The sequence below is a fragment of the Balaenoptera physalus genome (genome assembly GCF_965194825.1).
Source record: "Balaenoptera physalus genome assembly, contig: HAP1_SCAFFOLD_407, whole genome shotgun sequence".
Lineage (NCBI taxonomy): Eukaryota > Metazoa > Chordata > Mammalia > Artiodactyla > Balaenopteridae > Balaenoptera > Balaenoptera physalus.
The window spans coordinates 653,414-668,502 of record NW_028126282.1 but is presented as its reverse complement, the minus strand read 5'-3'; the positions used below and the strand labels follow the sequence as shown (position 1 = coordinate 668,502).

At 42.6% G+C, this 15,089-nt stretch overlaps 1 long non-coding RNA gene and 1 pseudogene across 2 annotated transcripts in view; one reads left to right on the top strand and one right to left on the bottom strand.

Moving 5' to 3' along the window:
* Positions 1-10,972: 10,972 nt before the first annotated feature.
* The window catches only part of LOC309653509, a 374,786-nt gene continuing 370,669 nt past the window's right edge, over positions 10,973-15,089 (top strand). The window contains exon 1 of the long non-coding RNA XR_014259229.1: positions 10,973-11,004. This is a non-coding gene — a long non-coding RNA (uncharacterized lncRNA). The remainder of the gene's footprint in view (positions 11,005-15,089) is intronic.
* LOC309653504 (myosin-13 pseudogene) lies at positions 13,053-13,777 on the bottom strand (annotated as a pseudogene). Its single transcript, XR_014268804.1, has 2 exons — positions 13,397-13,777; positions 13,053-13,316 (listed from the first exon to the last, which is right to left on the bottom strand). The product of XR_014268804.1 is annotated as a myosin-13 pseudogene (transcript).

The window sequence follows — 15,089 nt, the reverse complement described above, 5'->3', positions numbered from 1 at the left end:
CATTGCCTGTGCCAGAGGGCTCTGGAAGCCAGGACAGCATCTTCTATTGTTCTTTCATCTCTTTTTTTGTTGCTGTTTGGTAAGGCCCATCAGCTGACCACAGCCTCACTACTGGCCATCCAGCCCTCCCATTCTACCCACTACATATAGCCAATTTCCTCTCCAGATGGCCCAGAACACTCTTTAAGTCATCACCACCCCCCACCCCCACCCCCTCATTCCACACACTCACAACAATAAAACAAGACGAGGAAGATGGAGCCTAGATACCTCAAAGCAGGGTGACCAACCTTCCTAATTTGCTTGGAATTGAAGAGATTCCTGAGACTTCAGTTTTAAAATCAGGACAATCCTGGGCAAACCCAGATAAATTTATCACCCTACCCAAAAGGCGGTGGGGGTGTGATGGCAAAATCCTCAAACTTGACCAAGATGGGGCTAGATGGAACCAGCTTGAGATCTCTCACAAAACCAGGATGGTGATGAAATTCACATATGGAATTGCTAATTTTGAAGCTGTAATGCACAGAGCCGGTAACAGGGAGCATGCACGTATTCAATTGTTTATTCATCAAACATTCATTGAGGGCTTACTACATGCTGGGAAGATTTTAAGCACTAGGGAACAGAACAGGCAAAGTCTCTGCCCTCATGGAAACTCTATTCTAGTGTGTGTGTATGTGGGGACAGACAACAAACAAACAGATATCAAATGTCAATTAGTGATAAATTCTCTGAAGGAAAGGAAAATTAGGATAAAGAAACAGTGGCTGTGTGGGTTTGAAATGGATCAATCAGGATAAGTTTCTCTAAAGAGATGGTATTTGAGCACTTAGAGGAAGAGCAAGCCAGGAGAATATCAACGGGGCACAGTATTCCAGGCAGAGGAAACAAATGCAAAGGCTCTGGGAGGGGAACTTGCCTGCAGAGGAACAGAATAAAGGCCAGTAGGGCAGGGATGAAAGGAGCCAGGGATACAGTAGCAAGGAATGAAGTGGCAGAAGCGGCTAGGGGCCAGATGCTTAGAGCCTTGCAAACTAAGGTAAGGATTTAGGGTTTTAAATGTCAGCTGTTATTATAAAGGTAACACTATTCTTCCATATTCTCTGCTGAGCGTTGGCTCTGTTATCTGCTGTTTTTCTACTCAGCTTTGCTTCACTCTGTCAAACAAAAAGTTTAGCTGGTTTTCATTTAGCAAATGGCTTATAAAGACACCGTTACAGGCATTGGGGATTAGAAGTTGGTTCTCTCAAACAGCTTACCATCTAGTTCGGGGAGGGTGGGTGGATCACAGTATTGAAAACACGTGAAAAACTCAGCAGCCGTCGACTTCCAAGGAAACACCCGGTAACTACCGAGAAGAAAGGCGGTTTCAATTTCCCAGAGAGGTGAGGAGTTGCTTCCGTTGCGCCCCGGGGCATCATGGGAGGGGTGCACCCCGGGGCATTATGGGAGGAGTGTGCTCTGGGGCATCGTGGGAGGGCTGCACCCCGGGGCATCATGGGAGGGGTGCGCCCCGGGGCATCATGGGAGGGGTGCGCCCCATGGCATCATGGGAGGGGTGCACCACCAGGGAAGGAAAGGCTGGAAGTGATTCCGCCAGGGTTGGGACCAGCCTGGAGATGGTGAGGGGCCCTGGCCGGTGAGTGTACGTTTGGAGTTTGTGAGAGAGGCAGGCGTTTCTCGTCAGCTCCGCGATACCAGAGCTTAACTGTGCGTGTGGTGGGAGGGTGTGAAGCCGGAAGTGGCGAGGGAATTCGAACCCCCGGCTCTTGACGTGACTGGGCTGCAAGGAAATTTCTGAAAATTCTCAAGTCGCCAAATTCCATTTGAAGTTTTTCAGTACGTTTATAGGCATTTTATTACATTGCATATACATATACTTATGTAATATATAGGGCTAAATCCATTTTTGGGTACTAAAAACTGTGGGTATCAATAGAATTATTTTTCAGAATATACCGGAAAAAAATATGATTCTGTTGCTCCAAAGATACCACCTTTCCCATCCATCCTCCTAACAACATTTTTCATAATTTGAGGGCTCCCCCTGTGTTGTACCTCAGTTTCCCCGAGAGAGAGCCATAAGCCGTTGTTTCTGTGAGGAGCTGAGAAAATAGCCCGCCCTCTTGGGAAGGTCAGGCTATTATAATATAAGAAAAGCCCTGTTTTGGGTGTGTTCCCCAAGGGGAATGTTTTCCTCCTTCATCAGTGAAGAGGCTTTCTTTTTCTCTCGTGGGCTCCGGAAGCAGCATCTTGGTGGCGCTTGGAGCCAGGAGGGAGGAATCAGTCTGGTAAATTCCATCCTTAAGGAAATAAGGTTCTTTGCATCTGCCCACAGCTGATTCTTCAGCTTCCCACTTAGGAAAATGGGACCGACTAAGTCCTCAGTGAAGGTGTCTGGGGACACTGGTGTCAATGTAACATGTGTCCAAACCTCTGTCACAGCCAGGAGGCAGAATTTAAGTTTGCTCACCGACAGCTGCTGTGTTAGCCCTGGAATGTTAATGCTTACCGAAAACTTGGATAAAAGGCAACAGCTTTTAGTAGTTCTGCTAATGGTCTCGTCCATCAAATGACCCTCTCCTCTTCACCTTTCTCTTGTCAGTTATACCCATGTCTTTGATGAGAACTGGATATGAAGTCCTCTTAAGAAGCACGTTCCTTTTATTTATTGTATTTAAAAAATACGAGCCTTTAAAAAAATTCCCAAAGTGAGGTACATATTGTAGAAAGATTGAAAAACATAATCAAACACTGAAGGAAAAAGTTAAATCACTCCTAAGATTTTAGCATAGAAGTAATCTCTACCGGAATTTGGATTAAGTCCTTTTACACTTTTTTTTTATGTTTGTAAACACATACACAGTTTTTTTTTTAAACACGTGCTTTAAACAAATACACAATTAGGGTATCAGCCTGTAAACATGGTTTTGTATTCTGCCTTTACAACTTAACAGATTATAGGAAATTTTATCATGATATTAACTCTTCTTCTACATCATGATTTTTAATAGTTACATATCGTTCCATCCTATGACTGTACTCAGTTTTCTATTTTGGGGCACTTAGGGTGTGCTAATTTTTTTTTCTTTTAAATATTCCTGTAAACATATGTGTGCATATGTTTATGCATATCTTGACGATATTTATAGAATAGACTTTCTGGGCAAAGGGTATGACTGTTTTAAGGTTTGCAGTAGTACAATGCCTGTTATTAGAGTCTCCACAGTAGCGATGTGGCATAAGAAAACAATAAGTATTCTCTAATGATCGTTACGGAGCCCAAGCTCATATTGCTTGCCGCACAACAGGTCAACAAATCGAGAGACGAGTGGTTGGGGCAAGGAATAGTGACTTTATTCAGAAAGCCAGCAGACCGAGAAGATGGTGGGCTAGGGTCCTCAGGTAAGATGGGCTAGAACGATCTTCCCCGAGGTAGAATTCAGGCTTTTTTTATACTAAAAGGGGAGGGAGTGTTGTTAGCTGTTGCAAACTTGGTGTCGGAATCCTTTGCTCTTGCACTGTCCACTTAGGTCAGGTCATGGTGTTCCTGTAAACCTCCAACAAGACATGTTATTCTCTGTTCTGCAACTTTTTATCTCTCTATGAATGGAAAAGTGTTACACCTGTAAAGGCCAGAGCCTTGAGAATTGGCTATCCTGTATATTTCAGGCTATAGGCAACATTAAGTTGTAGCAAAAACGAAGTACAAAGGTTAAAGTAAAAGAAACAGATCTGATATGGAGTCAGTTTTGTTATTCCCTAGTACATGAGCATACTGATTATCAGGTGTTGTAAATATGCAATAGTCAGTGCAACATGACTGCAAAATAAAATGACAAATACTGCAAAATTTTCAGAATTTAATGAAGTTGATGAAAGTGGTATTAGAAACCTGCTTGAATTCTGCAAAGCCACTGGCCAGGGTGATGCAGCAGCACTGAACAAGTTAATAATTATAAAGTTCTGAACATGGACAGTGATGATCTAATAAGTGCTTCAAGAGAGTGAGTTTAGGATCAAAGGATTAGGAAGACCCTTAAAATATTAATGAAGACATGATACAGTTTTTGCAAAAAAGGACATTCTTTATGATTGCATTGCAAAAGCTAAACATAAAGGGTGCCACATCATACAAGATTGTGAGAAGGATGTTCCTTCCCTCCCAATTCCAACATTGATTCATTCTTTGTTCCGAGAATTAATAGAGATGCAGTTATAACTTAAATCTTGTGAAGTATAAGAGAAAATAAATTTATTTCAGTAGTTCTGGCTTGATTTTTATGATAAAATCCCAATCAGACTTTTTCCCCACAGTTTACTGTGTAATTTTGGACTTCATTTTAATTAATTTAGATTCACCTTAAGTGGTTGTTTTCTGAGGTACATGATTGTTGATGTAGAAAATCCCAAAGAATTTCCCCCCAAACTCAAAACTATGAAGTGAGTTCAGTAGGGTTTCAGTGTATAACATAAACATACAAAAATCAGTTGTATTTCTTTAGGCTGTATGCTAGCAGTGAACATGTGGACACTGAAATTAGAAATACAGGGACTTCCCTGGTGGCGCAGTGGTTAAAAATCTGCCTGCCAATGCAGGGGACACAGGTTTGATCCCTGGTCCGGGAAGATCCCACATGCCATGGAGCAACTCAGGTCGTGCACCACAACAACTGAGCCTATGCTCTAGAGCCCGAGAGCCACAACTAATGAAACCCATGTGCCTAGAGCCCGTGCTCCACAACAAGAGAAGCCACCGCAGTGAGAAGCCCACGCATCGCAATGAAGAGTAGCCCCCGCTCGCTGCAACTAGAGAAAGCCTGCGTGCAGCAACAAAGGCCCAATGCAGCCACAAAAAAAAAAACAACAACAAAGAAATACAATACAATTTACAATTACTTAAAAACAAAAAGAAAGAAAAAGAAGAATTTAGGTGTAAATCTAACAAAACATGTACAAGACTTGTATGCTGGAAACTGTAAAACAAGGAAGACAGAAATTGAAGAGGATCTGAATAAATGGAAAAACATACTTTATTCACGAATTGGAAGAATCAACATAGTAAGTAAGCTAATTTTCCCCAAACTGGTAAATAGATTTAATGTAATTCCTATCAAAAATTATAACTCTGGCTTGGATATACAGTATCCTAATTATTATTTTCCCAAAGCACTATAATTGTAGTATTTCCCCCAATGAAAAATTTTAACAGCTTTATGGGGATATAATTGATGTATAACGAACTGTACATATTTAAAGAGTCTCGACATATGCATACACTGTGACACCATCATCTGAATCAAGATAATGAACATGTCCATCACGCCCAAAGTTTCCTCCTGGTCTTTTGTAATACATCCTACTGTCCTTCTGTGCCTCCCATAAATCCTGCCTCTCTATCCCTAGGCAACCACTAGTCAGCTTTCAGTCACTATACATTCATTTTTTTTCCCTAGAATTTTATATAAATGGAATAATAGAGTCTACACTTTTTTGGTCTGGCTACTTTCCATCAGCATTATTATTTTGAGATCCATCCATGTTTTTGTGTGTGTTAATAGTTTATATTTATCATTTTTTTAAAAAATTTTATTTATTTTATTATTTTATTTATTTATTGTTTCTGGCTGTGTTGGGTCTTCGTTGCTGCGGGCGGGCTTTTCTCTGGTTGCGGCGAGCGGAGGCTACTCTTCGTTGCGATGTGCGGGCTTCTCATTGCAGTGGCTTCTCTTGTTGTGGAGCACGGGCTCTAGGTGCGTGGGCTTCAGTAGTTGTGGCTCTCGGGCTCTAGAGCGCAGGCTCAGTAGTTGTGGTGCATGGACTTAGTTGCTCCACGGCATGTGGGATCTTCCTGGACCAGGGCTCGATCCCGTGTCCCCTACATTGGCAGGTGGATTCTTAACCACTGCGCCACCAGGGAAACCCAATAGTTTATTTTTATCATTTTGTAGTATTACATTATATGGATTTACCACAATGTGTTTGTCCATTCACCTGTTAATGGCCATTTGGGTGGTTTTCAGTTGGGGCTATTACAGATAAATATGCTCTGAATATTTGTGTGGACATATGTTTTCATTTCTCTTGAGTAAATACCTAGAAGTGGAACGACTGGAACAAATGGGTAATTTCTTAACTTTTTAAGAGGCTGCCGAAGTATTTTCCAAAATGGTTATGCTGTTTTACATGACCACTAGCCAGTGTGAGAGGTCCAGTACCTCCACCTCTTGGCCAACACTTGGACTTTTAGTCATTGTAATAGGTGTGTTGTGATTTCTCATTATGTTTTAATTATTAGTCCCCTAATGATTCATGATGAACATTTTTCATGTGCTCTGTGTATATCTTCTTTGGTGAAATGTTTGTTTAAATCTTTTGGCTCTTTAAAAATTGGGTGATTTGTTTTCTTTTTAGTGAAGATATAGATTTCTGTATGTATTCTGGACACAAGTCCTTTATCAGGGGTATAATATTTAAATACTTTTTCTCAGTCGGTGGCTTGCCCTTTCATTCTGTTTAACAGTGTTTTTCAAAGTGCAGAAACTGAATTTTGATGAAATCTAGTTTATCAATTTTTTCTCTCATGGCTTGTGCTTTTGGTGTTGGCATCTAAGAAATCTTTGTGTAAACCAATGTCACAAAGATTTACTCTTATGTTTACTTCTAGAAGTTTTTGTGATTCTACTTTTGGTTGCCTCTTTGATCCAAAATTTAATTTAGGAGAGTATTTTGAATTTTTTTGTTTTAAACTGTTATTAATTTTAGACATTTTTGCGATTGAGGCCTGTGCAGTTTATACTGTAAAGGAGTGAGGCTGATAGGGGTTGGGAGGCAAGGGAGTGTGGATGGTAGAAGGTGGAAGAGGGACAGGAGTGCATAAAGTACAATTTTTGTCTAGATTGCATTTTTGTTCTACTGCTTCCTCTCTTTCTAGATACCAAACTTCTCATGTTTATACTGCACTAAATCTTTCTTGTTTTATTCCTCCTCTTTTCATAAGTCCTTTCTCTCTCTCTCTCTCTCTCTCTCTCTCTCACCCACTCATCCATCCAGTCTGTCAGAAAACCCTATGTGTGCTACCTTCACAGTACATCTAGAATCCATCTGCTTCTCGTCATCTCCCAGTGCCTATCTCTCTGGTCTAAGCCACTGTCATTTTTATCTTTTATTTTGCAGTAGACTCCTAACTGGTCTCACAGTTTCTACCTCTGCCCCCTTCAGTGTATTCTCAATGCAGCAGAGTGATTCTTTTTTTTTTTAAAGGCTTATTTGTTTATTCATTTTGGCTGTGTTGGGTCTTCTTTGCTGTGCACGGGCTTTCTCTAGTTGCGGTGAAAGGGGGCTACTCTCCCTTGCAGTGCAGAGGCTTCTCATTGCAGTGGCTTCTCTTGTTGTGGAGCACGGGCTCTAGGTGTGAGGCCTTCAGTAGTTGCAGCATGTGGGCTCAGTAGTTGTGGCTTGCGGGCTCTAGAGCACAGGCTTAGTAGTTGTGGTCCATGGGCTTAGTTGCTCCGCGGCATGTGGGATCTTCCAGGACCAGGGCTCGAACCCGTGTCCCCTGCATTGGCAGGCAGATTCTCAACCACTGCACCACCAGGGAAGTCCCCAGAGTGATTCTTTTAAAATGTGTGTTAATATCACTCCTCTGCTCAAAACACTCCAAAGATTTCCCATGTCACTCTGAGTGAAGAAAAAAGTCTTCAGGTGGCCCTGAAGCCCTACATGATCCCTGGGGTCCCAGGTTCCTCTCTTATGCCGTAACTATCTTGCTCATTCTCCTCTAGCCCTGCTGGCCTCCTTCTTGTCCCTGGGACATGCCAAACTGCCCCTGCCTCAGGGCCTTTGCATTTTCTTTTGCTCCCTCTGCCTGGAATACTCTTGCCTCCTTCAGGTCTCAGCTCAAATGTGTTTTTCTTAGAGAGGCCTTTCTGGACTCCTCTCTACAAAGTACTAACTGCCTCCCTCTTACTTTTTTTATTTCTCATGAGCACTTACCTGACACATTACACAGCTTCTTATTTTTTTTGTAGATCTTTTTACAAAAATTTTATGTTGGAGTATAGTTGATTAACAATGATGTGTTAGTTACAGGTGTACAGCAGAGTGAATCATTTATACCCATACAAGTGTCCATTCTTTTTCGAATTCTTTTCCCGTTTAGGTTATTACAGAATACTGAGCCGAGTTCCCTGTGCTATACAGTAGGTTCTTGTTGATTATCTATTTTAAATATAGTAGAGACAGCTTCTTATTTGTTGTCTGCCTTTCTTTCCTTGCAGAATATAAGTTCCCAGAGGGAGGGAACTATGCTTTGTTCACTGCTATTCCCATAGTACTGAGAGCAGTGCCCAGCGCATAGTAGATGCTCAGTAACCACCTGTGGAGTGGGTTCATGAGTGTGTCCTGTCTGAAGGGGTAACCTCCATGAGTGGTTTCCTTAGTCATTTGTAACAGTCTAGAGAGATTTAATAAAATTAAGTCCAGTAAAAGGTAATTGTGTGTGTGTGTGGTGGAGCTGGAGATGGGAACAGGGATGCGGGGTGGTGAGGGAGGTACAGATATTGAATGTTCACAAAGCCATATATAATGTTAAAAAATAATAGCTAGGTGAGAAATGTGTTTGAGAATAAATAATTTTGGAAGTAAATAAGTCTGGTTCAGTTTATCAGTTCACTGTAGTTTTTATTTATTCAACATGAAGAGAAAAACATCACAAAGCAAGTGACCCAAAATAGCACATTTTGTGCATTTCTTCAGCCCCTTGGCAGCATCAGGCAGATGTGTTCACTCTGCACTGACTTGTGTGTGAATCTCCCGGCTCTTCACCCGCAGCTTGTTGACCTGGGACTCGGCAATGACAGCCCATTCCTCGGCCTCCTCCAGCTCGTGCTGGAGCTTGCGGAATCTGGCAAGATTAGCATTGGATTGTTCCTCCTAAGAATAAAGTTGTGAGAGTTAGACTTTGTGGTTCTCATTGCACTTTTCACAAACAGGATTATTTCCTCAACTCAGATATTTTCTTCTTACGGTTTGTTTGTCATATGTGATTTCAAATCCAGACAGAAGTTGTAACTTCCATTACATTTTTTATTCTAAAGAATGCAAGAGGAAATAGTTTTGAAATGGAAGAGACGAGCTCATTATGTCAAACCCATGTATACGTGAAGTCTATTTACGATGTATGGACTAAGTGGAAAGGAAGAAGAGACCCATGTGCGCTCGCTCACAGAGGTTAGACAATAAATGTAAGGTCAAATTCTAACTTCAGGAAAATCCCAGTTGAAATGTTTTTGCCATATATTTTGACACTGGTATACAGAGACGCTGCGGGTGGGGGGATGGGGATAGGAAGAAAGTATGCCCTTTGTTGGTTGGACTTACTACCATTCGTGCCTCTCCCTTTCGTGTTCCCTTTTCTTACCTCTTTCCCACTCCATTGTGTCTGGAAGAGTGGGGAACAACCAGGAAAAGTGAAGCTGGAGAACCTTCCAACACATCCTAATTTGCTACAGCGAATGTGCAGGGATAAGTCCCTGCTGATGACAGTGGTAGTGAGGGAAGGAGTCAGCTGGGGTAAAAGATTTCTGTTTGGCTTTTGGGAACAATTGATTTTGTGCATTTCTAGAGGGAGAGGAATATTTATCATGGTGTTAGATTTTCTGCTGGATATTCTTTGCAGCTATCAAGTAAGGTGGGTTATTTGGAATTTTCTTTTTTTCCCCCAACCCCTACAAATTGCTTAATAATAAAAATATCTCGTCTTGAGGTCTTATTCTATAATTAGGATTTGGGGGTAAATTCATATTTATATCATCTCTCTTAAAATAAGAATGACATATTCTTACTTGGTCTCTTTCTTTCTCATTAACACATTCTCTTAATATACTTTCTAGCCCCAACGAAGTTTTCTTCTTCCCTCAAGGGCTTAAAGATACTTACAGCCTCCTCAGCTTGTCTCTTGTATGATTTCACCTTTGCCTGTAATTTATCTACCAGGTCTTGCAGCCTGAGAACATTCTTGCACTCTTCCTCAGTCTGGAAGTTTGACAAAAATGGTCTGCATTGAATCCAACAAAATCAACCCACTACAGGTGGTGAAGTAAATCACTTTGATATGATGGCAGGTGGGCCTGGGATAAATGTGGTCCACTCTGAGGCTTCCTTCATAGTATTAACAGTAGCCACTCTTGTTAAATGTCCACTGTGTGCAGGCACTATATTGGAGAGTTATACACGTCTCTAATCCTTACCTCCCTACTCTGGTGAGTAGATGTTTTTATTCTATTTTACAGGTGATGAATTAAAGTTGAGAGTGTTAGGTAACCCATCCGAGTTTAAAAAGTAAGAGGCCAAACTAGGACTAATACCAGTTTATCTGTCTTTGAAACCTGTATTCCTTCCTCAGTTACACGATTTTCTAAAGGCCTTCCTGATTTTCCTAGCTTAGGAAAGGGTCTGTGATAGGTGATTGTGTCATTTGCCCCTTATGTATATCAAGTTAACATGTAGCTATTTGTGAGTACCACATAGTCACCAGGTTTTCAATTTCCCTTTGTGCAGGAAGTCTGGATATTCTAGAAAGCTCTTCCCCTTACCTGGTAGGTGAGTTCCTTTACTCTTCTCTCGTGTTTCCACAAACCTTTAACAGCCTCAGCATTACGTTTCTGCTCACTTTCAACCTACCTCTCCTTCAAGCTCACGTACCTACAATCAAAAAAGATACTTATATAGTCAGTCTTGGGGGATGTTAATTAACTCAGGAACTACTGACGATATTGGGTGGCTGTCCCCAGCCACAGGATAAGGATGGGAGTCAATATACAAGAAGAGAGAAGGATCGGGGAGTGCCGTTTTCACTTCCCGGGTTCAGAGAGATTGAGAGACCCACACTGGCCTCCAGCTTCTGGATGTGCTTCTTGCCGCCCTTCAAGGCCAGCTGCTCAGCCTCGTCCAGGTGGTGCTGCAGGTCCTTCACCGTCTGCTCCAGGTGCTTCTTCATCCGTGCCAGGTGGGCGCTGGTGTCCTGCTCCTTCTCTGTCAGCACCTCGGCCATCATGGCCGCCTGGTTAAGTTCACAAGAGGCATCAGTGGGCCACCCACCCCTCCTATGCAGGCACACGGAGGGTGCTGTGAGGCTGGTACTAGGCACGCTGATGCTTTCCTCCTTCCGCAGCCACCACTGATGCTGCATGGTTCCCTTCCCACTTTGCCTCTGCTCAGGCTCCGTCTCCTTCGGTCTCTCCGGGAAGCCACCACTGACTGAATGCAGGGGTGAGGAGAGGAAACCTACTTGCAGGTCCCAAAGGGGCGGCGTAGAAGCCCCTTTCTTATCTCCAGACAGCATCTCTGATAAGAAAGAATGGAGTGCACATCCGTGACGGCCTTCTTGGCCTTCTCCTCTGCATTTTTGGACTCCTGGATAGACTTCTCCACCTCTGCCTGGCATTGGGCTATGTCAGCTGCCAGTTTTTTCTTGGTATTTATCAGGCACGTGTTCTACAAGAAAAATTAGATAAGAGGTTCGTGCTACATTTGGACACTTACAACGATTGGAAGGGAGAGGGTTGGGTGGGGAAAGAAGTCAAGCTCGAGAACGTTCCATTTCTTATTTTTCACACTGGTGAAAAAAAAATTAAAAAGACTTTCATTTTTGATAGGACAGATATCCCAAAACAGGCCCGAGAATTGTACATAAAAGAAGTGAGTAAATGATAAATGTGGACATTCAAATATTTGAGGAAGGATAAATTATTTAGTTAAAGGTGCTGGAACAAGGAAATGGTTGACATAACTATGTGAAATGAAAAATAATTCTCATGATCAAAACATTGTACAGAGTTGTTCGGTTGATGACAAACGAGAAAACATTTGCAATGTGCATTACTGAAAAAATATTTCCTTCCTTAATATGTAAAAAAGACAAATCATTAAGAAAAAAGGGCAAAAGTACAAATAGCTAAGACACACCAGAAGAAATACAAATAGCCAACAAATACGACAAAAATGTTCCACCTCATTAGTAATCAAACAAATAAGAATTTTGAAAATGAGGCATTTCCAACCATAAAATCGTTGAAGATTAAAAAAAATAATAGCTAAGCACTCTCACTTCTTTTCCCCATGGGAGTAAAAATTGGGACAACTTTGTTAAAGACCAATTTACAACATATCATAAATGTCTTTTCTGTTTTGACCATGAATATATACTTCCAGGAATTTACTTACTTTTAGGAATATTAAGGAAATAGTAATCATGGATATATGTGAAAATTTAGTTATGAAGAAGTTAGTCATACAATCTTCTAATCCTAAAAATTTTTATTGGGAACAGTCTAAAAATATCCAACCGTAGAAGACTGATTAAATAAATGTGCCATAATACACAACTAAAATGGACTGCTTTTCTGCCATTAAAAAACCGTATCATAGAAAACTATTTTAAAATATAGAAATATGTTCACAACACGTTGTTAAATGAAAAAAAGTTGCAAAAGGATTGATCACGTTTACAAAAAATAGCATATTTATGTATAGAAACAAGAGCCTAGAATAGGAGATCCCCAAAATGCTAACAATAAGGTTGGTATTTTTCTAGTTTTTTGGCTAATTCAAAAAATAGTTTTTAAAGCAAGGAATTTTGGGGGAATTCCCTGGCGGTCCAGTGATTAGGGCTCTGTGTTTCCACCACGCAGGGTGCGGGTTCGATCCCTGGTTGGGGAACTAAGATCCCTTATGCCATGTGGTGTGGTCCAAAAAAATAAGAAATGAAACAAGAAATTCTTTAACTTTCCTAAAAGTAATTATTTCAAAAGACAATCCTAATTTTCTAAGCTTGCAGCTTAAATGTTACCACCTCTGTGAAGCCTTTTCCAGCCCTTTTATGCAATAATTTGTCATGCCTTGCTCTGATTTCCCCATGATCTTTTATCTTCAGATAAAAGAAAGCTCAGCAATCTGTCCATCTAGAGACCAAGTTATTCCGAGAACTAGGCCTAATGAAAGTTTGTCTTGACCACTAGCCTGGAAGGAGTGGTGGGATCGCCTCTCCATCAAGCCTGGGTCCTGCCTGCCTCCAGGGTGGACCCAGAGTGGAGTGAGGACGGACACACGTGGGGGTGAAGGAGCTGCATGTGGTCGCTGGCCTCCAGCAGCTCGCGCTCCGCCAGCTTGCGGGTGCGCTCCGTCCGCGCCAGGGCCACCTTCCTCTCCTCCGGCTCCTCCAGCAAGAGGCCATTCCTGCGCTCCACGAGGGCCAGCTGCTCCTTGAGGTCCTCGTTGCTCCTCAGGGCGTCATCCAGATGCAGCTGGGAGTCCTTCACGAGAAACCAGGGGTGAGACCGGAGCCCAGGGCAGGCTGAGGTCCCGCCAGGTCCTCCAGGGGCCGTGCACTCACCTTGAGCTGGCTCTGGACTGAGCACAGGTGTTTCTGGGTCTCTGCCACCTGGCGGTTGGAGTGGCCCAGCTGAATCTCCATCTTACTTAGGTCTCTCTCCATCTTCTTCTTCAGCCTCAGAGCAACATTCCGGCTCCGGATCTCAGCATCCAGCACGCTCTGCATGGCCTTTGCTGCCCGCTGGCTGTTTCTTTTCAGCTGCTCGATTTCTTCTTCCTTCTCAATGATCTTGCGGTCAAGCTCAGATTTCACCTGGTTCAACTCTAGCTGGACACGCAAAATCTTGCCCTCTTCATGCTTCAAGGAACCCTGATAAAAGTAAAGGAGTGATTGGGATTGCCGGGGGCAGCCACCTTCTTGAATGAGGTTTTTCATCCCCATTATGATAAAAAGGGTATTATTAGGCTTATTTTACAAATAAATAGAACAGTACTCAAGAAGTTCAAAGAGTTTGCTCCCAAATTGTTAATAGTAATGAAACTAGAACTGAAGCTTTGTTGTTAACAATCTTATGTCTTGAGGAGGACAGAACATCGTTTTCAATTAGTAAAAATTTTGATTACTGTGTCTTTTTAAATAGTGACCATAAGTCAGGAGCCAACCTCTTCTCAAAAAAGACAGAGAAAGACAGAGGAATTGCTCTCCTGTTATCCTGCATAGTGCAAATTTCCCTAGACCCTCTTAAGCATCCGCCCCTCACTGGCCACAGCTGGTGATAGCATCAGGATCCTGCACTCTTTGGACCACACAGAATTCCCAACAGCCAAAGATGACCGTGTATAACTCTCTGTTAAAACTAAGGGATTCTGAGCTTGCTCTCAGGATGTTTGGTGATTGAGTTCTTGCTTTCTGAGAGGAAGACGTTGAGGACATAATGAACAAGTTTATTTATTCAATAGGAGAAATACGATGGACTAGAGAACACCCATGAGGCGAGGCAGCAGAGAGCAGCTGGTCCCCACCAGGGCGGGGTTGGGGCTGGATTCTTCCCATTGGAGACACAGAGCCTACTGCAGGAAGGGCCACTGGGGGTGGTCTAGTCCCCTTCCTCAGCGCCCCGCCCTCCTTCACATTCCAGATACGTGCCTCCATCTCTTCCAGGGCATCCTGGAGGTCTGACTTTTCTCGCTGCACTTGCTTCCTGGTCTTCTCCACTTCCTGAAGATTCTTGCTCATTTCCGCAATCTGCATGGTTAAGTCGGAAATCTCTTCTGCAAAGGACAGGCTTGATTTAGGCTGTTTTCACAGGCTCTGTCTGATAGCACAGGCATTTGCCAGGGAATTTGGGGATTGGTGATTCATTCATGACTTTCATTTAGGAGAGGACAAATACAGTGAAACCTTTCGGGGGAGGTGTCGACAAGACACAGGTTTGTGGCCTCACCTGAAGATGCGGAGGGAGGAACAACAGAACACCTGTATAACCCTAAACCTTCACACGGTACACAAAAGGGTCACAGAGAGGACCGGGGGAGACTACTGTGGAGAAAACACATAGAATCATGATTTCAGAAATAGAAGGGGCTTTAGAGGGCATTGGGTCTGGTCTAGTTTTGTAGGTCAGCGGTCTGAGATCCTAAGGGATCTGGTGACAGGATCAAGGACAAACAGCCATGTAGAGACAGAATCCATGGAAGATATGTTCTGTAGAAGAGCACGGAGCTTAGCAGCCAAGCAAACACTCTGTTCTCAA